Source organism: Phacochoerus africanus, chromosome 8 (assembly GCF_016906955.1).
Source record: "Phacochoerus africanus isolate WHEZ1 chromosome 8, ROS_Pafr_v1, whole genome shotgun sequence".
Taxonomy (NCBI): Eukaryota; Metazoa; Chordata; class Mammalia; order Artiodactyla; family Suidae; genus Phacochoerus; species Phacochoerus africanus.
In genome coordinates this window covers 97,771,964-97,793,735 of record NC_062551.1, presented here as the reverse complement: position 1 = coordinate 97,793,735, position 21,772 = coordinate 97,771,964, and the positions used below count along the sequence as shown (strand labels likewise).

The window sequence follows — 21,772 nt, the reverse complement described above, 5'->3', positions numbered from 1 at the left end:
CTGTTGACGGACACGTTGTGTCCATGTCCAAGCTGACCATGTCATTGATAGCATCTTCCAGGGTGGGGTCCAGGCTGGGCTCACATCTTGCATTTGGGTCTCAAGTCTCTCTCTTGTCTCCTTTATTCCTAAGTAGGTTCTCAGCCTCTGTCTCATGACCTTGAAATTTGTGAAGGAGGCAGTCATCCTTTTGGGTTCTCAGTGGGACTCCCTCAGACAACCAGTCCTTGCCAGGGTCCCTGCCCCTGTTTTCAGTCCCAGTAGAGCTGGGGGCGGGAGGAGGACGAGGCTGTGGCTCAGGCACCGGGTTTGGGGGCTGGCTTCTACGTCACTTGTACAAGCTCTCAACTTTGTTGTCTCTGCATCCTCTGTCGTGGCAGCGGTCCCTAAGGCACTTCTTGAGTGTTCGTAGGGAGCTGGGAACAGCAGCCGCCGCTCATGGCCAGTCCACACGGCACAGCTGCCACATTGACCTGCCCTTCTCGGTTATCTTGAAAAGTTAAGTCTCAGCAATGCGTTCACACAGGCCAGGATCTAGTCTCCTTATTCAGCCACCTCCAGTCTACCAGATCTGTGGAGATCCCTAGTTTCTGCAGCATGGGTTGGAAAGTCAACAGGACGGTACATTCTCTTTTCACTTGGCAGTGGTGCCTCCAGGAGCAAAGGTGGAGGGAGTGTCCCTACCCTCACCATCCAGAGCAGTGGATGCCCAGGCCCGCTCTGGGCCTGTGGACCTGGGGGTCTGTCCAGTGCCGTCCAAAGGGTGTCACTAGACATAACACGTTCAGTTATTTTGATAAACATTTGACCACTTGTGGAAAATATTTGGAGCTTTTTAGTGAAAGGAGGGTGCTAATTTCCAAACCAACACGTAGGCATTGTGGTAAAATCGGAAGTTCTTCTCTACGTGTGTTTGCGAAGACATGACGATCTGGGACCCGCGTGTTCTCTCCATTTTTGGACGAGGCCTCTTTCTGTGCCAAAGGACAGGCAGCCTCAGGTCAAGAGCAGGCTGGTTGCTCTCTTCTCTCGTTTGTTTAGATACTTAGATTTAAAACCCATCTCAAAAAAAAAAAGGTACATAAAAATAAAAGTTCTCTAGATCTCTACAATACCACTCTTAATATGGGGAGGGGATTCGCTTCCACTGGTTTTGTAGGAGGAAACTGATCCAGAAACACTGTCCTGAAGGGGCAGTTGGCCCACAGGCAGAGCAAGGCTCTTCTCACAGGTGACTGGCCTCCAGGGGGCAGTGGGGTCAGGCTGGGTTCCACGGGAGGGATGGAATAATGGCTTTTCTACGGATTTGGATGTTTGGTTTTAATTTGTCACCTCCAGCACCCTGTCCCTCAGACCCTTTCATTTTTTCTTGAAGTTAAATGATAACCACCTTTTCACTTCGTAAGTAGGGAACTGACAAGGCCGGCTGGCTCTCAGAATGAACTGTTGTAAAATTTGATGCTACCACCAGGTGGCAGCATGGTCTTAGGTCTTGAGGCTAGAACCTGAGCAATCCCAACTAGTTGGTTTATCATCTCGAACAAATCAAACTATTATGTTTTTTATTCAACTGAAGGAAGCATTTGTCTTAATTCTAAGGATAGGTGTGAAACGTCTCCCCTCTCCTTTAGAAGATAACAGTTGATGTGAAGTTTGTTTTTCAATGATAAAACAGGGATAATTATAGCAATGATGTGAGTAAACCCTTGTGATGTCTTTAATGAAAAGATACTATAGAATAATACCTTTAATTTCAATAATTTCAATGCTTTCGTTGTCAGCAGTAATTTTTTATAATGTCTTATGATTGCATCCGGTGCTATGTTTATCTGTCTGTATCCGATCCTTCACTCAAAAGTTAAACAACTTTTTTTTTTTTTTTGCTTTTTTAGGGCCACACCCATGGCATATGGATGTTCCCAGGCTAGAGGCCGAATCAGAGCTATAGCTGCTGGCCTACACCACAGCCACAGCATAATGGGATCTCTGTCCTCAGAAGTGCAAGCCTGACACACTGAGCAGGTGGGCAGAGGTGGGAGCGCCTCTGGGTAATGAGATCTGGTCCTGAAGGATGGTCTCCCCACTGTGATGAGAGGGGCATTTCTCCCTCTGCCTGGCGCCCCAGACCAAGAATTCTTCCCGAGCAGCTCTGGAAGCCACCTGGAAGGGACCGCAGAGGGTGGGGGCCACTGGGAATGGCTGCTTCTCATTAGGCTGTGCAGAGAGCCCTGGGTGGAGTTCATTAGCCCCATTAGATGGTTTATCCTCAGAATGAGTGAATACACTTCCCCGACCTATCTCAATGGAAAGGAATGATGCCTCTGGACACTTTCAATTAAAAAAATCTGATTTTGACTTTGGGGGACTACTTTTAGGTTTACTCCTTTGCATAACATTTCTAATGATGTTCTTTGACTTCTAAGAAGACATTTTGTAATGACCATAAAGATTAAAACAATTTCTGTGTTGTCCAAACCATGTTCCACAAATTCAGCCTGGAAGCATCTGTGAAAAGCAAACAAACAAACTGCCACACAGACTTTTAGAGAAAAAAAATGTTATTTTTAAGATATTTACTGCTCCAAACAAATAAAAGCATTTTGGGAATCCCAGCAAGCCTTGTGGTGGGTTTTTACAAAGTGAGGATAGCCGATTTCCCATGAAATTGACACGGCTGTGGCAGCAGCCCCGCCTTCCCCGTGTCACTCTCCTGCACCCAGAGACCCAGCTGTTACTGGGGAGCGTTTATACCCCTAAAACATTTCTTTTGGGGGCAGAAGTAAGGAGACTGCTGGAAACTTTCAGGACATTTTCCTTTCTTACTTTCACTTCCATTACCTCTTCCCCCTGGTGGTGGTTTCCAGACTGAAACATAAATTTGGTTGTCTCTACCTCTATTTCTCATTTGGGGACCATGCAGTCAAGATTGAGAATCATGTAACTCCTCTGCTGCCGCCCTCCTCACCCCACACGTTTGACCAAAGTTGCCCATCCTGCTTCCAAAGCCAGGCAGAGAGGGAGATAGGAAACCTGACCCCCCACCAGCAGAGTCTGCTGCTCCCCACACGATGCTATTGTGGTTGAAGAGTGTTCCTGAGTTCTGAACCTGCCTAACATGCATTTGCTACAGCCTTATCCTTTAAAAAATTATCTGAAAATACCATTGTTTCGCTGGTATTCTGGAAGGACGTTTTTGCTAGATGTACAATCTAGGTTTGCCATTCTTTTCTTTTAGCCCTTTAAAAATATGCTTCCATGGTCATCAGCTTCCACTGTTTCTGTAAGAAGTCAGTCATTATTTATTCCTCCGTCAAAGGAATTTGTCTGTTGGTTCAGGCTTCTTTAAGGTATTCTTGTCTTTATTTTTTAGCAGTTTTACTATGACTCAATGAGGTGTGGATTTTTGTTGTTGTTTATTTTGTTTGGGGTTTGAGAGACTTGATAGTTTCATCCATTTGGGAAAAATCTCCCACATTATCTCTTCTAATACAGCTTCTACCTAAGTTCTTTCTTCTCCCTGAATGACATGCCAAATATTTATATGTTAGACTTCTTATTGTGTCTCCTATGCATCTTACACTCTTCTCTTTTAAAACATTGTATTTATTTATTTTAAAATTTATTTAAAAATCTATTGTTGAAGTACATGTGACATGATATTATGTTGCTATCAGGTGTACAATACAGTGATTTGACAAACAACTACATAACAAAGTAATCCCTTGATAAGTCTAGTAACCATCTGTCACCATATAAGATTATTACAATATTGTTAACTAACTGTATGCCTTATGCTGTGTGTTATATCCTCATGACTTATTTATTTTATAACTGGAGGTCATTATCTCTTAATTGCCCTCACCTATTTCAGCCAACCTCCCCATGCCCATCCCCTCTGGCAATGACTGGTTTGCTTTCTGCACCTGTGAGTCTGTTTCTGTTTTGTTATGTTTTGATCATTTGTTTTTTAGATACCACATATAAGTGAAATCATATTGTATTTATCATTCTCTGAGTTATTTCACCTAACATAATACCCTATTATTATATCATTGTTAAATTTTCCTTTTATGGCTGTTAGGATTTGCCTTATATGTTTAGGTCCTTCTACGTTGCGTGCTTGTATATTTACAAGCATCATGTGTTCTTGTTGGATGATCCCTTTATACTATGTAATGCCTTTCTTTGTCTCTTCTGATAGTCTTTGTTTTTATTTTATTTTATTTTATTTTATTTTATTTTGTCTTTTTGCTATTTCTTGGGCCGCTCCCGCGGCACATGGAGGTTCCCAGGCCAGGGGTCGAATCGGAGCTGTAGCCACAGGCCTACGCCAGAGCCACAGCAACGCGGGATCTGAGCCGCGTCTGCAACCTACACCACAGCTCACGGCAACGCCGGATCGTTAACCCACTGAGCAGGGGAAGGGACCGAACCCGCAACCTCATGGTTCCTAGTCGGATTTGTTAACCACTGCACCACGACGGGAACTCCTTCTTTTTTTTTTAAATCCAGTTCAGTCACCCTATATATTTTTATTGGAGCGTTTAGTCCATTTACATTTTAAGTTATTATTGATAGGTATGTACTTATTGCCATTTTGTTATTTTCTGATTATTTTTGTTATTCTTAGCTGTCCATTTCTTCTTTTGCTCTCCTCCCTTGTGATTTGATGACTGTCTGTAGTGTTATATTCCATTCTGTTCTCTTTATTTTTTGTGTATCTATTACTAGTTTTTGGTTTGTGGTTACCATGAGATTCTTATATAGCAACCTGGGTATATAGTGTGTCCATTTGATGTTGATGATTGCTTAAGTTTGAGTGTGTTCTGAAAGCACTACATTTTTACTCTTCCTCAACCACATTTTATGTGTTTGATGTCACCTTTGACATATTTAAATTTTGTGTATCCATGAATTATTGTAGATGTGTAAGATTTTACTAGTTTTGTCTTTTAACTTTCATACTAGCTTTATTATATTTTTGTCTTTACTGGTCAGATTTTTTTTCTCCATAATTTCCCTATTTTGAGTTATGATCTTTTTTGTTTAAAGAAGTTCTGTTAACATTTCTTGTAAGGTTGATTTAGTGGTAATGAACCCCCTTTAGTTTTTGCTTGTCTGGGAAACTATTTCTTCTTTACCTCTGAATGACAACCTTGCTGGACAGAGTATTCTTGGTTGTAAGTTTTTTCCTTTCAGCGCTAGAATATGTCATGTCACTCCCTCCTGGTCTGCAAAATTTCTGCTGAAAAGTCAGCAGATAGTTTTGGGGGGGTGTCTCTCCTATTTGTAACTAGTGTTTTTCTCTTACTGCTTTTTAGGGTTTCTTTTCAATTTTTGACATTTTAATTGTAATGTATCCTGGTATGGATCTCTTTGGATTCATTTGTTTGGACCTGAATGTCTGTTTCCTTCACTAGGTTAGGAATGGTTTTAGCTGTTATTTTTCCAAGTAGAAAGAATTTATCTTTTCACTTCTCTTCTCATTCTGGGACCCCTATAATGCCAGGGTTAGTAAGCTTGATGCTGTCTCTTAAACAATCTTCTTCTTCTTTTTTTTTTTTTTTTTGCTATTCTGATTGGGTGATTTCCACTAGCCTGTCTTCCAGATCACTGATATGTTCTTCTGCATCATCTAATCTGTTCTTGGTTACTTTTAGTGTATTTTTCATTTCAGCTATTGCATTCTTTATCTCTAATTCTTTTTAATGTTCTCTGTCTCTTTATTGAAGTTCTCAGTGGGTTCCTCCATTCTTCTGATTCTCAGTGACTATCTTTATCACCATTACTTTTAACTCCTTATCTGGAAGGTCACTTATCTCTCTTTTGTTTAGTTCTTTTTCTGAAGTTTTGTCTTGTTCTTTTGTTTGGAACATATTCCTTTGTCTTCTCATTTTGCCTAACTATCCAAACTACCGGGACATCAGTATTTTGCAAAAACTCTCCAAGTGATTCTAATTAGCACTAGAATTTAGACCTTCCCTAACATAAAATATGATAAAGATAGTACAAAAAGGGAAAACAGCAGCTTCATCTCACATATGAATATAACTGCAAAATAAAAATTAATACAGAAAATTTAACTTATAAGAAAATAAACTTTCAGTAAATAGACTTTATTGCAGCAATACATGAACAAGTCCCTCACAGAAAGTTTATGAGTATAATTTATTGCATTGCATTTCCTATGAGAAAGCCCATAGAAATATATCAATACATGTTGAAATTTTAACGACCAAATAAAACTATTTAATAGGAATGGAAAGAAATTACTAAGATGTAATAAAGTCCGTTTGGTAGATATTGTAATATCTGGCTTCTGTCTCCTTCCAGCCATCCAGATGGTTACACTTCCTGGTTCCATTGAAACCATCAGGGTGGAGTTGTGGGAGAGTGGGGGTGAGAACACTGTGCTTCAGGGATCCAGGAAGATTTGCCCTGTGATGGCAGAGCCGCAGGATTGAGACAGCCCACTTTGTGTTACTTTGTGGAGAATGGCATGCCTTGAGCTTGTCCAGATCCACAGCTGGCTTTGCGGGAGTGAGAAATAAATGTGTGAATCCACTGAGATTCTGGAGTTGTTACCACAGACACTATAACCTCTTTTGACCAGAGGTTGTTGGAAAAGTTTGCCTGCAAAGGGCTAGATAGTAAATGGTAAATATTTTAGATGTTACAGGACATATGGTCTCTGTCGTAACTACTCAACACTTGTAGTAAAAAGCAACCATAGGTAATACGTAAATGAGCAGGCATGGCCATGTTCCAATAAAACTTTATTTATAAAAATGGGTAGCAGATATTGCCCTTCTGTTCCATCAATCTGTGTGCCTGCTTTTGTGCCCGTACCGCACTGTTTTAACAACTGTAGTTTTGTAGTATAGTCTGAAGCCAGGGAGCATGGGGCGGCTCTGGCAAGCCAGCCAGAGAATTGAGTTGTTATCAGTGTGCTGCCTCTGTGCTGGGACAAGCAATTCTGTGCATGCTTTTCAAGAGTAGAGTCCTGGTTTCTCACAGCCCTTGGGTGAGCCCCACTGGTTTGCAGGCCATCTCAAAGGGCTTGTCTTCCAGATCTCGGGCCCCAGGCCTGGGTCCCTGATATGTGTTTTGAACCCCTCACTGCCTGGGGAGGATCCCCAAGCCTGTGGTGTCCCTTCCCCCGCTAGGGGTACAGGTCCCCACTAAGTTGCTGCTCCTCCTTCCAGCCAGACACCATGTGGGTCTTCCTTTACAGCCTTGGTTGTGAAAGAGCTATCCTGCTAGTCATCCCAGTCGATTTCATCATGAGTTGTTCTATGTGTACTGCAGTTTGAGGAGGTGATCTCAGCGTCCCCCTACTCTGCCATCTTGATCCTGCATCTGTGCTGAGGTTTACTGACCTAGAGATGGGCTGCAGGCATGGCAGTCTCCAGGGGTGTAATCCATTGTCCTCAGTACCCAGGCATGAGGAGGCACAGGGCTGAGGGTCCAGTCAGCCCTGGACATGGGACTATGTCCTCCCAAGGCCACCCAAGCCCTTGTCCTGAGTGATTACGGTTTTGTATAACTGCTTCACAACAAGCGTGCAGACCACCTTGGCTTTCTGGGGTGCAGCTCTGTCTTAAAACATCCAGCCAGTCTCTGCCATGTGGTGGGTTTCCCTGACAGGTCTGTAATAAAGTCCATTAGAGGTTGCCATATTTGATGGCCCCACCACATGCTCCCTGCCTTCAGGTTGGCAGGCAGGCACGCCAGTACCCCCTTGTGTCCTTGGGAATCCAGTGGAAACAGACTTTTTCTCCACGGGCACTGAATGACCCCACAGGTGCTGTGTGGATATTTGGGCTCCACATTTGCCAATTTCTGTAGGAAGTCCACCTGCGTGAACAGCTTTGGCAGCACTTCTCCTTGAATTGTCAGAGCAAGTTGTGCAGTTAGTGATCCTGCCACGGGATTGACAGGAGTGAGCCCACTGCCCCAAACTGTGGCTCTCGGATGCCCTGTGATCAGTGCTGCGCCCTGAGCGGAAATGCAACACGGCCATTGTCCCACGAGCCCAGGGAGTCAGACTGTCCTTCCTGAACTGGCACAACAGTTGTGTGGCTAAACTCAGGCGTGAACACACGAAGGTGTGGGCGCTGCCAAGGACCTGGGTGATATTTGAATAGCTCATGGAGAGGTTTTCTGAGCACTGTGTCAGTTAGGGATGCCTTTGAGAGTGACAAAAATGATGAACAGTTGCTTAAAAAGCAGGAGTTCACTACCTTTCCCTGTAACAGGAAGTCTCAAGGAGGCAACTGGGTCATCACTGCAACTCCGTGATGTAGAGGTGACAGTTCCTGGGCCTGGGGCCTTTCCTCCATGGTGGTTACAGGGCACTGGGGCTCCTCCCAGGATGATGCAGAGGCAGGAGGGGCAGAGACTAGGCAGACGACCTCCACGTGGCCAGATCTGTGTCACATGGCTGCTCCCATCATGCAAAGGAGCCTGGGAAACGCACACCTCCGGGTATTGTCTTCAAGGAAAAGCAAGCGGGTGGTGGTGGGGGGTGGGGGGATGGCGGCAGGGGGGCTGGCTGTCGGGGGGAGCAGGTGCCTTCCAGGAGCTCCTTCTGTGCACATGCACCTGTGTCCTTGTGCTGGCTGGGGGTCTTGGGATGTCACCATCCTCTTGGAACGCCTGCGACAAGTCCTTTATGGCAGGCAAGGTCTTTATTGCAGGACCTGGGGAGTGTCGCCTGGAGCTTTACAGTTTTCTTGTCACCTTTGAGTCTTAACTAAGAAGGCAGGATGGGAGGGGAAGGGGAGGCTTCAATGTGTGAAAGCACCAAACCCAACACAATTTATGTGGACATTGTGATCATTTCTATGCTGAATTAATGAACTCTATCCTCTCCTTTTTTGGCTGGAAGAACACAAAAATCCCAATGAAAGGAAACAGATGTCGTTGCTTTGAGCGTTTCCAAAGGAAACTGCAGTAAAATCTGAAACACGCGGTGGAAAGGCCTGCTGTGTGACGGCGCTGCTCTGACAGCGCTGCCCTCCGCCAGCTGGGTAAGTGCAGCATGTGCCTCTGGCCAGCACAGCCCCCACATCAGAGGAATCCCAAGAACAAAGTCAGGGAAACGTTGGGGAAAAGCTCAAACTGTGCTTCTAACTGCGCCTGGTTCTCCTTTTAAGAAAAAGCGGAGTCCAGAGGAGGACGTGTGGGCTGGTAATTAAACGTGATTTATGAGCCGGGAGGAGAGAAGACAGTCTGGGGGAGGACCATCTTCAGTGATCGGTTTATAGGCCCCGGGTAGCCCCAAGCCCGGCCCACCCCTCAGGGGAGGGACCTTGGGTTGTGGCGGCTGCTGTAGTCACTGTGGGACTCTGTGTCCAGGGATGTTGACCCTGACCAGGGGCTTTGAAGCCCTGGGGCAGCCCCCTCCTCCGTGCAGGCTCAGGGGAGCCGGCAGGGGGGGATTTCTTACCTCCCCCAGCGGGAGGTCAGTGGACACTGTGTCCCCACCAGGCACAGGGGCCGGAGTTCTGCCTCTTCCTCTTTCCTTCCTCTCTTCCCACCCGTGCAGTTTGAGACCGAGAATCAAGGAAAACAAGAAGGAAGCTCCTGATGGGGACCCCAGTGGGAGTGTGGTTATTGGTGGTGGGGACCCCAGTGGAGGCCTGGCTGTTGGTAGTGGGGGCATGGCTGTTGGTGAGGACCCGGGGGGGCATGGTTGTTGTTGGGGTCCCCAGTGGGGGTGTGGTTATTGGTGGTGGTTCCAGTGGAGGCATGAGTGTTACTGGTGGTGGGGTCCAGGGGCACCTTCCCTGAAGGGGGACTGCTGGGTGGAGGTCACTGACCTGCTTGGCTCTGCAGCCCCCACCTGCCCTAGCCCCCTCCCTACCCCCAACCCCCCCACCCCCACTGTGCTCCATGCCGGTTCCCCAAGAGGCTTGAATTCGTAATTGAGTAAAACCGATAGGGCAGTGATTGTCTAGATGAAATGTGGGCTGGGCTTCATTTCAACTTGGCCGTTCTTGTTCTCCTGCTGGATTTTTTGGGTTGAATGTTCCAAGGCAACTTTAAAAGGGCACGGCTGGGTGTGCCCTAAGTTTGATTTGTGGTTTCTCTGTCTACTTGTAAATGGAAAGCCCCAGCAAACAAAAGGCCCAGCTCTGGGGTCCAGCAAACAAATTGCAGAAGCCCAGGGTGGGGCAGTGGGAGTTAGTGGGAACGGGGGTAAAGCAGGCTCCCAGTTGGTTGAGAATAAAGTTAGTATTCCGCCCTGGTATGTTGTGCCTGCCAAGAATACGAGCCGCGGTTGTGTTAATAAAAGTGTGTTCAGCAGAGGTGGGTCGCCTTGTTCTGGCTTAGCGGGACCACCCGCGGAGCACGGCTGGGTCCTGCGAGGGGCATCTCTCTCTTCCAAGGGGTGCAGCTGATGGGGGCACTCTGGAAGAACAGCCAGGACCACGTGGCCCCCCAAACCTGCCAGAGAAATGGAGAGTGCAGGCTAAGAGAGTTGAATGGCTGATGGATATGGGAAGGGCCACTGGGCTGTCCCCACATGGCAGGGCCAGGACATCGAAGGGCTGTCTCTGTGTGAGCTGAGTTGCAGGTTAGAAGGATCCTATTATGGGGAACTGCATACTCACCTTATGTATCAGTGTCAGAAAGAAGGGTAAAATAGCTGGCTTCCTGGGCTTCTCCAGCCATGAGATGCTATGATTTTCAGATGGACCAGCCTGTATTTTTCATAGGTTTCAGTGTGTGAGGAGGAAGCCAGCTCCTGGGTGATTCGAAAGAGCCGCCCAGGATTTGGGCTCTGCTTGTGCCCAGGGCCATGCCCTGGGGGCCCTTGACTTGCCCTTGCGGTCTGATGTGCCTGCGGCTGGCCTGCGTCCACACAGTGGGAGTATTCCTGGGGAGCAGCTTCCTGCTGGGAGCAGATGATTAATTGTTCATAACATTTGTTGGACATCAGGAAATTGGTAGGGAACCCGGAACACAGAATTGACTCCGTTCCTCATCGCTGACGTTGCCGTCTAAGGCTGCAGGCTGGGACAGTGTCTGAACCAACACATGTTCTGGGGGAACCGTGCGCCAGCGCCTCCATCCTGGCTGACAGTGGGGAGGGAAAGCCAGGCCGTCTTCAACAAATCTAGTGAGCGGGATTGGATTGAGAGCCCAGTCATTCCAAGTTTCTGATCTGGGGCCAGAACGCAGGCTGTTTAAACTCTGAAGGCAAATGTTCCTGCTTTTGCTTCTTGCACGAGAAATGGAGGGTCAGCGCTGGTCGCCCTGGGGAGGACCAGGGTGTGGTTAGGGACACCTCTGAAGGCCGTGCAAGGGTGTTCTTAGGCCACAGAGAAGAAGGGGCTGCAGGAAACTCCCCTGGGGTGACTCTTTACCCCCTCATTTAAGACAGGCCACAGGGCTGCATGGAGAGAGCGTCAGACAAGTGAGGGGAGACCCCTCTCTCTGACCCGCCACCAGCCCTTGGGTCATGCTTCCTTGGGCTCTTGGCAGGTGTCTGGATGCCTACAGGATACCCGTCCTTGCCTGCCATGTGAAAACAGCACAGTGCTCACCTGCAAGGCGTTCCAGAAAGGCTGCGACTCAGGCCAGCATAGACACGCCACCCACTCCTGGACCACATCTGTCTGAAGACTCTCAGCGGGGGTCACTCTCCAGGCTGACATTTGACCAAGGCTTCCCAGCTGGGTCCCAGGCCTGGGTGTGGCCCATGAGTGGGACCAGACATGGCAACACAGGTCCGATGGGGCCTGACCCAGCCGGCCACAGGGGTGTGAAGCCAAGGGGCTGAGGGCCGAGTGCGTGTGCGCATAAGTGTGTGTGCGTGAGTGTGCGCATGTCTGTGTTGGGGTGGACAAGGCAGGCAGATGGGCAGACAGAGAGATAAATGATGAACTTGGGGAAAAGTAGAGCTGGGTATAATGACAGCGCATGCGGGCCTACAACTGTCCCATCATAAATCAGCTTCTTACAGAGGGATTTACTTTCTGAGTTTTGCACAACTTCATAGGCCGGGCATGTGTCTGAGAATAGAACCTAGAAATCCAAGAAGAGAAGATGCCGGTTTGTACAAATGTTTGAAACCACAACTAGTGGTTCTACCAGCATGGGGCTCCCAGGACCAGGCTGTGCTGGGGAAGCCAGATGAGTTTAGGCTCTCACTCCTGAACCTCCAAGATGGAATTTCTAGGAGCAGTGATGGCCACAGGGCCTTGAAATCTGGGCTCGCAAGGACATTAAAGGGAATTTTGGACCTAGTGGGGGACCCAGGGTCAGAGCATCAGTGAGGCCTTTGTTCAGGTGATCATCCCCGAAGTGGGTGCCCAGCACCCAGCGCCCCACAGCTCTCCCTCTGTGGTCGCATCTTCTTGAGTGGCACACGCTGTGTGCTCGGAATTGATGGATGGAAATTGTGGCCGACTTGATGGATGGAAAATACAATGGAAACAGAGTTGCTCTTGTCCTCTGGAGTCGACACGAAGGGGCCTTTCTCTCGGACCTTTCCCAGATCCTTCGGCATCTTCTTTCTGACTCCCGCCAGGTCTGTGCTACATCGTGCCCTGTGGAGCATGCCTCAGGCGCACGTTGTGACTTTCCAGCGCGTGCAGGTCGCGGCTCAGCACTTTGCATGTGGTAGCCCAGGGTGAAGTTGAATTGACTTGAGTTGACCCCTTAGGGACCATCTGTTGTGCTGGAACATTTCCTTGTCTAGATAAATGACAAGGAGGCTCTGCAACTTCCCTGTGAGCTTCTCAGGTAGATAATTGCGCCTAATTCATGGCAGCTCTGATGTTGGGAGATTAAATGATGGGGATGGGCCACTGACCATGATGGGACCATGGGTTGAGAGCCACGGCATCCCCTTCACGCTAACCTACAGCTCAGGAAACGTCAGCCTGCTACCCCCAGGCTGCTGCTCAGATAGCCAGGTACATCCCCAGATTCCCTCTGCCCACCCCCTGAGGCATCAGAACGGCAGGTGCAGAGCCGACCTGTCCTGTGTGGATGCTGAATCCCTTGGGGACCTGCAGGTCCTCGCTGCCACTGATTCCCCCAGGTGCAGTGCCCGGGCAGGAGGTGGCATGAGGACCTGGGAGTGCGGCCCCTATGTGTGGCCTTCTCTGGGGTCAGGCTGCACCTCAACGGTTGTAGGAACCAAGGGCTCCATAGTCACCATCACTTATCTTTTCACACCAGGGTGTGAGGGGCTGGTTTCCAGTGACAACACTTTACCCACAAGAACTCTGAGTTATGGAGATGCACAGACCTTGCTAAGGACTACATTCCCTCGTGCCAGCCTCGAGAACACAGTACCCGGCACAAGGCCTGACATACGGGGGGTGGGTAGTACTTGTCTGTTGATTCTAAGTCAGTTTCATTTCCCTTTATGGTCTCAGATCTCTCAACTTGTTTCTGTGGGCACAAGGAAATGTACCCCATATGTGAGGCAGAAGTAATCTGACACTGGCAGCAAGGTGGAAAGTGGTCATTTCCAGGCACAGATGACAATGTTGCCTGCAACAGAGGAGAAAGCCAGGTATGCGGAGGGTCCGGCCTCTGTGTTTTCCCATTGACTGTGGCTGTTCCAGCTGCTCACAACCTCCTGAAACACTCCAAGGAAGGCTGGCTATGGGCTCTGTCAGTCTCCCAAGCCATGCAGTGCCTCCATCCCCCTGCCTGCCCTGAGAAGGGTCTTCGTGCTATGCCCTCCACGCACAGCTTGGTGTTTAGATGTCTCTCGGGGGAGTGGATCTCCCAATATCGATTCCAGTCTCCAAGAATCTGAAATCTCCAGGGGACTCTGCCCTCTGCAGCTCAAGGTCAGAAATTATGCCCAAGACAGGGGTGCCAGGCCTTGGCTGGCACTTTGGGGTGTGAACCTTCACCACCCAAGACTCACCATGGGGTCCAGGGAGAGGGCTTTGTCTTTGAGCAAGAAATGCATTTCCATCTCTGCAGCCACATCCTGCCATCTGGCCTTTGGAAAAATCAAAGAAGGATTGTGCCTGAGGATGAGCGCTGGACAAGCCTGCGTGCCGATGAAAGGGCTAACTTCCCCCAAAGCTCTGTGAGTGCAGAGACACGCATGTTGCCCTGGGCAGCAGTGCTTGGTAAACACACTCTGGCATGTTCCTCCCATCTGTGTCCTGGAAAGAATTCATAAATTAGGATTTCATGCTCACTCTTTTTTCATGCTCAGTGCCAAAGGCAAAACCCCCAGGACCGAAGGCTTGTGAATATCCAGTAAATCATCACTCTTCATAGCACCGGTTTCCTCATCTCTGTGATGACAGGTTGAGCTCAGTGATCTTCAGGGTCCCATTCAGGACAAAATCTGGTCTCCTTCAGAGAATCCTAGGACCCAGTGAGCCAGTTCAGAGGCTGAGAGGCCCCCCCCACCCGTGGAGGGGGGTGCACTGAATTCCTCCTCTGCCCAGACAGGTGAGGACAACAAGACACGGTGAAAGCCCGGGTGTTTGTAGCTGAAACTTCCACCTGCCTCCCAGAAGCCCACGTCCCGGGGTTCTTCGAAGGTCCTGGCTCATGAAGCCCCAGCAGGCGTGGGGCAGAGTTGATGGTGAAGAGCCAGGGGTGGCCAGTCCTTCAAGGCTTTGTCTGGCGTCAACGCATGCAGTAACTTACCTGGACTCTGCGTCTTAGGCGCATCCGGATGTGGGTAAGGAGGATGCTTTATGCCGTTTCTATGTCCATGGGTGAATATCAGCATCTGTAAGGTGCCTGCCTGAGGACAGAGAGCTTTCCCCTTCATGATCTCTGGTAATCCTCTTACCCACCAGGAAGACTAACTAGATACTATTATCACTGCCCTTAAGCTACAGGTGCTGTAACTAAAGCACCAGAGAGATTGAGTGAGCTGCCCATTCTATTAGAGCAAGTAAGTAGCAGGCTTGAACCCAAAGCCTACAAGGGTTGGAGCAGGAAAAGCCTCTGCCTGCACTTGGCTTTTCTGTCGTGGCTGGAGACTCCCCAGCCCTGTTGACCAGGGGTGCAGAGGTCTGAGCCCTGGTCCCAGTTCTGTCACCTGGTGCCACAGTGATCTCAGGCTGATCACTCTCCTCTCCAGGTTTCCCTCCTTCTCTGTAAACAGCTGACACAGGCCAGACAGCGTGCGATGTCCCTGCTGTTCCGTGCATCCCATCCTGACCCAGGCCCCTGATGAAAAGCCTCCTTCCTTGGTTTTCTCCTAACGTGACCTGCGAGGACAGGCCTGGACTTAAGCTTCTTACCTGCACAGCTTTAACCACACTGGGAAGCCTCGACTCTGGATGTAGTGAGTGTGTGGCCAAGGTGTGAGGAGGCAGGAAGCTCCAGAGCCCCTACGCGGGTATGACCCATGGCCCTGCTTTGGAACAGCCTCATTCGTCAATACAAACTCCCTCCCTGGTCCCTGCTAATCCTCAAATTATGGCTTATCTGGGCTGAGACTTTTCTTCTCTTGATGGGGAATTTCCACTTGTTTAAGGGGTTGCCTTTCTAAATATTTTGGTTCTTAACTTTTGAGAATTCTGCTTTTATTGAGGTGGTTTCCTCTTTATTTGCTTAACTCTTTTGCTGGAAAAGATCAGAGTTACCACCTGTGCTGGTGGAATTTCAAGTCCACCGCTGATAATGAAAAGCCACAATAGTAGCTGGGGAAAAAGCCTGAAAGTCCTGCCCGCCCCCTTTCCCTGCCCTGTTTTTATAAGCAGAGGGCAAACGTTACAGTGGAAACCATAATATTGCCCTGAGTAATAAAAACATCTGGGCTTTGTCTTCGGGCAGCATTTATTACTGCCTTGGGATTCAGCGTACCATTTCTGCCCAGCAAGTGGCGTCAGGATTGAGAGTGAGGTAACAGGTGAGGCCACGGACTCACCAGCATCCTTCTCCCTGGTCTGGGCCTCCTCGGAGCCTCAGTCAGTGCAGTGGAGGCACCTCTGATATTTCTGAGCGTCTCAGATGAGGCTCTCCCGTGATGCTGTCAGCCCCTGTACACTTTCGCCTCTCTCATTATGCGCAGTGTACAGACCGGCTCCAAATGCCTTGTCTCGGTCCCCTGACCCCTCTGCATGTGACACGGCACCCATCCGGGAGGTGACACATGCTGGTCTGGGAGGGGCTGTGGATTATGAGCAGGACCTCCAGGTCACTTTGCAGAGACCCCATTTTCTCATGTATAAAATGGGGGTTGGAGGTCCCTCGTGGCTCAGCAGGTTAAGGATCTGGCATCGTTACTGCTGTGGCACAGCTTCCATTCCTGGCCTGGGAACGTCGGAATACCACACAGCCAAAAGAAATGAAGTTTTTAGAAGTGGGAGTAATATCTGCCCCCTGGGTTAGTGTGAGGGCCCAGTGAGGGGCTGTCTGGCCCATTCAGTAGCTTTCTCAGCCAGGTGGGGTTTGCCAGGAAGCAGAGCTGGGCCCCTGGGTGCTGGGGATCCTCTGCTCTCCTTTCTCACATCTCAGAATCAAGGCTCAGGTGCAAAGTGCAACAACCAGGTCTCCTCACCTTGACTGGGGTCGGGGTGCTGCAGAGGGGCTGATAGCTGATCATGGTGCAGCAGCCAGGGGTCTGGGGGCTCTGTGGTGGGCACCCCCACCCCCCCACCTCCTCCAACTGTCTAGTCCCCCTCCCTGGTGGCTCCCCTCCTTGCCCACCAAACACCTCAGGGGGTTGGGGGTGGGGTTCTCCGCATGAATGGGCTGTTCTTTTACTCAAGCTCTGCACCCCTTGATTCAGACCAAACTGTCAGCAGTTTTCAGCCCAGACCCTTCCTTAATTCTGTTTGCTCATGACATGTGGCTGACTCTGCAAGGCTTTTCCCCTTCGGTTATGGCTAGTGGAGATGGGAAAGGCTTTGAACTTCAGTCAGTTTATACATGAGGGAAAAGAAGTCCAGAGGGGTTGGGCCACTTGCCTGTGGTCACACAGTTGGTTACCTGTGGAACTGGGACTAGACTCCAGCTCTCAGCTGGCCTCCCCACTTCTCTGCGCTTCTGTATCAAGTGACACAAGTGGGGAAGGTGATTTGGCAAAGAATATACCCACGTGCACACACTTACCAATTTATGGATGTAGTTTGTAAGCATTGCTCTAGGAGAGGGGTATGCAATGGGGGGGTCACAGCGTTGCTCTAGGAAGTGGGGTGTGCAATGGCAGGGGCACAGCATTGCTGTAGGAGGCTGGATGTGCTTTGGGAGGGGTGCACACTTGATGGTATGAGTCCCTGTCCTGCTTGCCAAGCAGCTGGGCCCCTGGGCTGGTCACCCTGTCTCTTTGGGCCCCATTTTTCTTACTGTAAAGTAAAACGTTTGGCTTTCAAGGCTTCTTCCAGCTTTACAAATCGGAGAGTCTGGTCCTAAATTGAACCACACTTAAAGAAAGCTTGCAGCTTAAAGATGTTACTTGGTGGCAGTGGGCCTTTTTGGAAAGTGACTAGTTACCTCACAGGTGGTCTTCCTGGTAATTTCAGATCTCACACCGCCATCTGTTCAGAGATAAGCTGATACTCTGAGGCTGTACACTTTGAACTTCAGAAGCAGAAGGCACTGGCAGCATATGAACGAGGCCACCATGTGTACCCCTAGTGGGATGGCCTGTGGCCTCACCCAGGAGCCCTGCACGTGTCCTGCAAATGGTGCCCCCACTGTCGATGCCAGGTACCCAGGCAGAGGGACTCAAGGCCAGACTGGAAGAGTGATAGTAAATACAGCCCTCGCCCTGCTTGCTGGGTCCCCCATCTCTAGCCCCCACCTCCATCCACTCATGTTGGGGTGAAACTGACAGCACTAACGTCCTGAACCTCGCCAGAACACAGACTGGGACTTGAACCCACGTGCCAGGACTCGAACCTGGCCTAAACCCTGATTGGGACTTGAACCCACAGTTTTGAATTAGAATCACTCACCCAGTGTCTGGACTCACTGAAGTTCAGGTTCTTCATGCCTCCGCACAGAAGGAATTCAGCGAGAGACAAAGTGATAGGCAAGAAATAGATTTATTAGGATAGGACGCTACTGAGAGATGCAAGCAGGCAGTCAAGGAAGTTTCTGCCCGGAGGATCCAGGATCCAGTGGGCTATAGTTTTATCATCCAAGGAGAGTGGGTGTCAAAAAGCATGGCCTCTTCCTCTTTCAGCTGAAGGGCAATCCTCAAACTCCTGCCCTTGGTCTGAATCTGAATGTAGGCCTCATCCCATCCCCACCAACGACCTGAGGCAATCGTCACACCTCCTGTAGTCGAGCAAGCCTGCCTTGTTCTGATGCCCGCTCTTGAGCAGGTAGTAACTTACAGTGGTCTCCCAACATCCCCTAGATCTCCCTCTCTATCTGTGGTCCCTTATTGGGACTTTTATAACTACCTGTGCCCACTCCATCCCTATGTGTGTATGTGGGCAGGGGCTGGTACTTCACCACCAGACCTAGCTAAGGCCCTGGGGGCTTTTTAGGTACCCGGGCAAAGAGAAGGGTGACCTGCCCAAAGGCCCCAATGTGGTCAATGCAGTTATTCATGTTAATGAAGGCGATGCCTTATAAATAATTCAAAGTTGCTACAAATCCACACATCTTTTCCAGATTGCCTGCTTGCAGTGAGCTCTCCATAAATGTTTACTGAAGGCTGAATAAATTAACATACAAATGGATATTTTGCAGTGGGTTTGGTATTTATATTTGCACATCTGTTTGTTGAATGTTCTGAGGATTCACAGCCACCCTCACAGAGCAGGTCACAGAGACCAGGAACAGCAGAGCCAGTGAGGTGCCCCTGCTGTCACCCATCCACCTGGCGGCAGAGGAGGGGCCTGGGCTGTTACAAGCCCCCAGCCTGAAGCCCAGCGTTCATGGGACCAGGGGCTGACTCTCCTTTCAGGGATGAGGGACCCTGCTGTTGGCTGAGCTGGGAGGCTGGCTCCCTCTGACGTCAGGCATAGCTCTAGAACTTCCAGGCTTTCTGGTGCTGGCATTTCCTGGGATTTGCCATCTCGAATCCAGAAAGCTGACTGTTCTGGGGAGAGGAGTTTTTGAGCAAGTTCTTGGGTTTTCTGAGGCTGGAGTTTGGTTTCTTTTATTCTCCTCACTGATACCCGTCCTGCCCTGGGCACTGGCACTGAGGGGCCGGCCTGCACCTGGCCAGTCATTTGTTACAGGGAGCGGACACCCCAAAGGCCTTGGTTTCCACCTTGCTGCCCTCTCTGCTGAGCTCACCCTTGATCATGATCCTGGTTCCCTGGCTCCTTAAGCAGCAAGAACCTTCCGCAGGAACCCGACAAATGAAGAAGCCGCATTATTTCTCACACTGGGGTAAAGGGGACTGATGACCGGTGCACACCACCATGTGGGAAGGCCCCTGTCCGGGGATGAGAGCAAGAAGCACTTTATGTAAATATCAGTTGGGGAAATTTCCAGCCCTTATTCAGGAGAGTCTTGGCCCCTAAAATGGCATCCGTCTGGCGGTCAGGTGAGCAGGTTGGAATTTTAGCTTGAATGTCTGAGGGATCTCCCTTCATCGTCAGCTCTCTTCTCACCCTGATTTAAATGCAGGAACAGCCCAGAGAACAGGTGAGTCAGAGTGAGATGTCAGAGCCAAGCCACTGGTCAGATTCAGGCTCTGCCCCTCTGAGCTGTGTGACTCTGAGCAAGTGACTTAACCTTTCTGGGCTTCTGTATCCTCATGTTTAAAGGCTGCTGTGAAGATGAAAGACATTTAAATATGTAAATTTGTGACGCATTCAGAGCTTTGCTTGGCCCAAGTCAAGTGTGTTGTGTAAGGCGGGGTGTGTTTGGGGACCCCTACAGATGATGCTGACTCACGCCAGTCCTCTCCATGGAATGACCCTAGAAGAAGTGAACCTTGGACTCACCTCACCTGGGCATCTCCCTGTGATACCTGCCTCTGTGGTCCAGCCCCTCCCCAGTCTCTGGAGCTGACGAGCAGTGGAATTCTGCAAACCAGATGAGGTCACTGCCTTCTTTCTCATGCACCAGGATCCCAGATGGATAAACTTTTTTTTTTTAATCCACTTGTATTTAGTACTCAGTTTAAAAAAAATTATGTCAATAGCTTTATTGGCTCAAGATCAGCAAAAGAAAAAAGGAGGAAGAAGTTTGCCTTTCAACAGAGTGGTCCAAAATGCTGAAAGTCTCCCCCCTAAAGGCTTATTTATGGCTTTCTTTTCGGAATTCTTTCCTTTGGTGGTTAAGACATGCACAGCGTCTTTGAAGTGGGCCAGACATGTTTTCTGCATCTGTGGTCTCTCTGCAGGGCTGGTTCAGATAAACCAGTTTCCTTATGGTTTTCAGCCATCGGTGGGGGGAATCAGTGTCTCACAGGACTGTGCACACGATTTGATCACCTTGGACAAATAAGGGGATTTCACAGGTGGACCCTCGCCATACCCCTTCCCCCCATCCTGGGAGAGGTGGTCATGGGCAGCATTTTCTGCAGGCTCTGTGATGGGGGTCCCTCTCAACATCGCCCTCATCCTGTCTGTTGCGACACTGCGTCTGTGTCAGAAGCTGCTGTGCATCGGTTATGCACTCGAGCAAGCAAAACCCACAGCCCAGAGAGTGCAGATGTGACGGGACGCCTGTCCTGTCAGCCCCACGACCCCAGAGGCAGCCTCTGCCTCGGGGATTCCGTCCCACCATGGTTACAGGTCAGTTCCAACTGCAACTTAACAGTGACTGATCCGGTCTCTGCTTTCCTCCTCAGAGCAGATGGATGATGCCGTAATTACATGTTGATTATGTGTGATAACACAGGAAGTACAGCCAGCACACAGGAGGCCTTCAGGAAAATTGATTGTTGAGACTTTGATGATCACGTGCAGCTTGAAACGGATTTTGGAGAAAAGCAGCCTCAGAGACCGCACCCCTGATTTTCCTCTCCTGCAGTCTCGTCCAGGCCTGTTCCTTCCCCGAGTCAACATTCCTAATGCTCCATCTTATAGAAAAATTCTGACCCACAGTGGGTTCCACCCAGTGTCTCTCCGTCCCTACAGAGTCAATGTCCCAGAGGTTGGTTTTGTTGCCTTTTCTTCAACCTTTGCCTCCACCGCAGTGTGCTGCCACCAACAGCCACTGAAGCCCTGGCTGCACCTGAGCTGAGCTCTGGGCTTCCCTCCTGCTCCGGGTCATGTGCTCCGTGGCCCCATGGGTGGCCACTGCCCTGTTCTGGAGGGCAGCAACTGGGCAGATGGTTAGCAACTACTGAAACTGCACCAGTGCACCAAGCAAATAGATTGTTTAATTTGAATTATATAAAATTTAAATTTGAGTGGTCATTGAAAACCTTTTCAGCATGGCTGCAGCTACATGGGTCTGTGTGGCTAGTGTTTTCATCTGTGTGTGCTCTGAAATCTACATTCAGAGCAAGCATTTCTGATGAAAATGTAGTGTCTGAATGGAGATGGGCCGAAGGGTAAGATACACGGTGGGTTTCTGCGATCTGTTTTAAAAAGAAGAGTGTAAAATCTCTCAGTATTTTCTATTTGATTACATTTTGAATTCATAATATTTTGTCTACATGGGGTTAAGCACAATTTATTATTAAAATAATTTGTACCTGTTTTGATTTTTTTTTCATTTTTTGGTTGCACCTGTGGCATGTGGAAGTTCCTAGCCCAGGGATCAAAGCCATGCCACGGCAGTGACAACACCAAATCCCTAACCCATTGAGCCACCAGGGAACTCCTTGATTTTCTTTTAAGGTGGCTGCTAAACAGAACCTCTGAGGCTGGCATTTCATTTTAGTCTGGACGGTGCTGCTATG

The 21,772-nt window shown here is 49.2% G+C and overlaps 1 long non-coding RNA gene across 1 annotated transcript; it reads left to right on the top strand.

Moving 5' to 3' along the window:
- The first annotated feature begins 8,583 nt into the window (after window positions 1-8,583).
- Window positions 8,584-21,569, top strand: LOC125134410 (uncharacterized). Its single transcript, XR_007136628.1, has 2 exons — window positions 8,584-9,032; window positions 20,714-21,569. It is a non-coding gene; the product is annotated as an uncharacterized LOC125134410 (long non-coding RNA).
- Window positions 21,570-21,772: the final 203 nt, after the last annotated feature.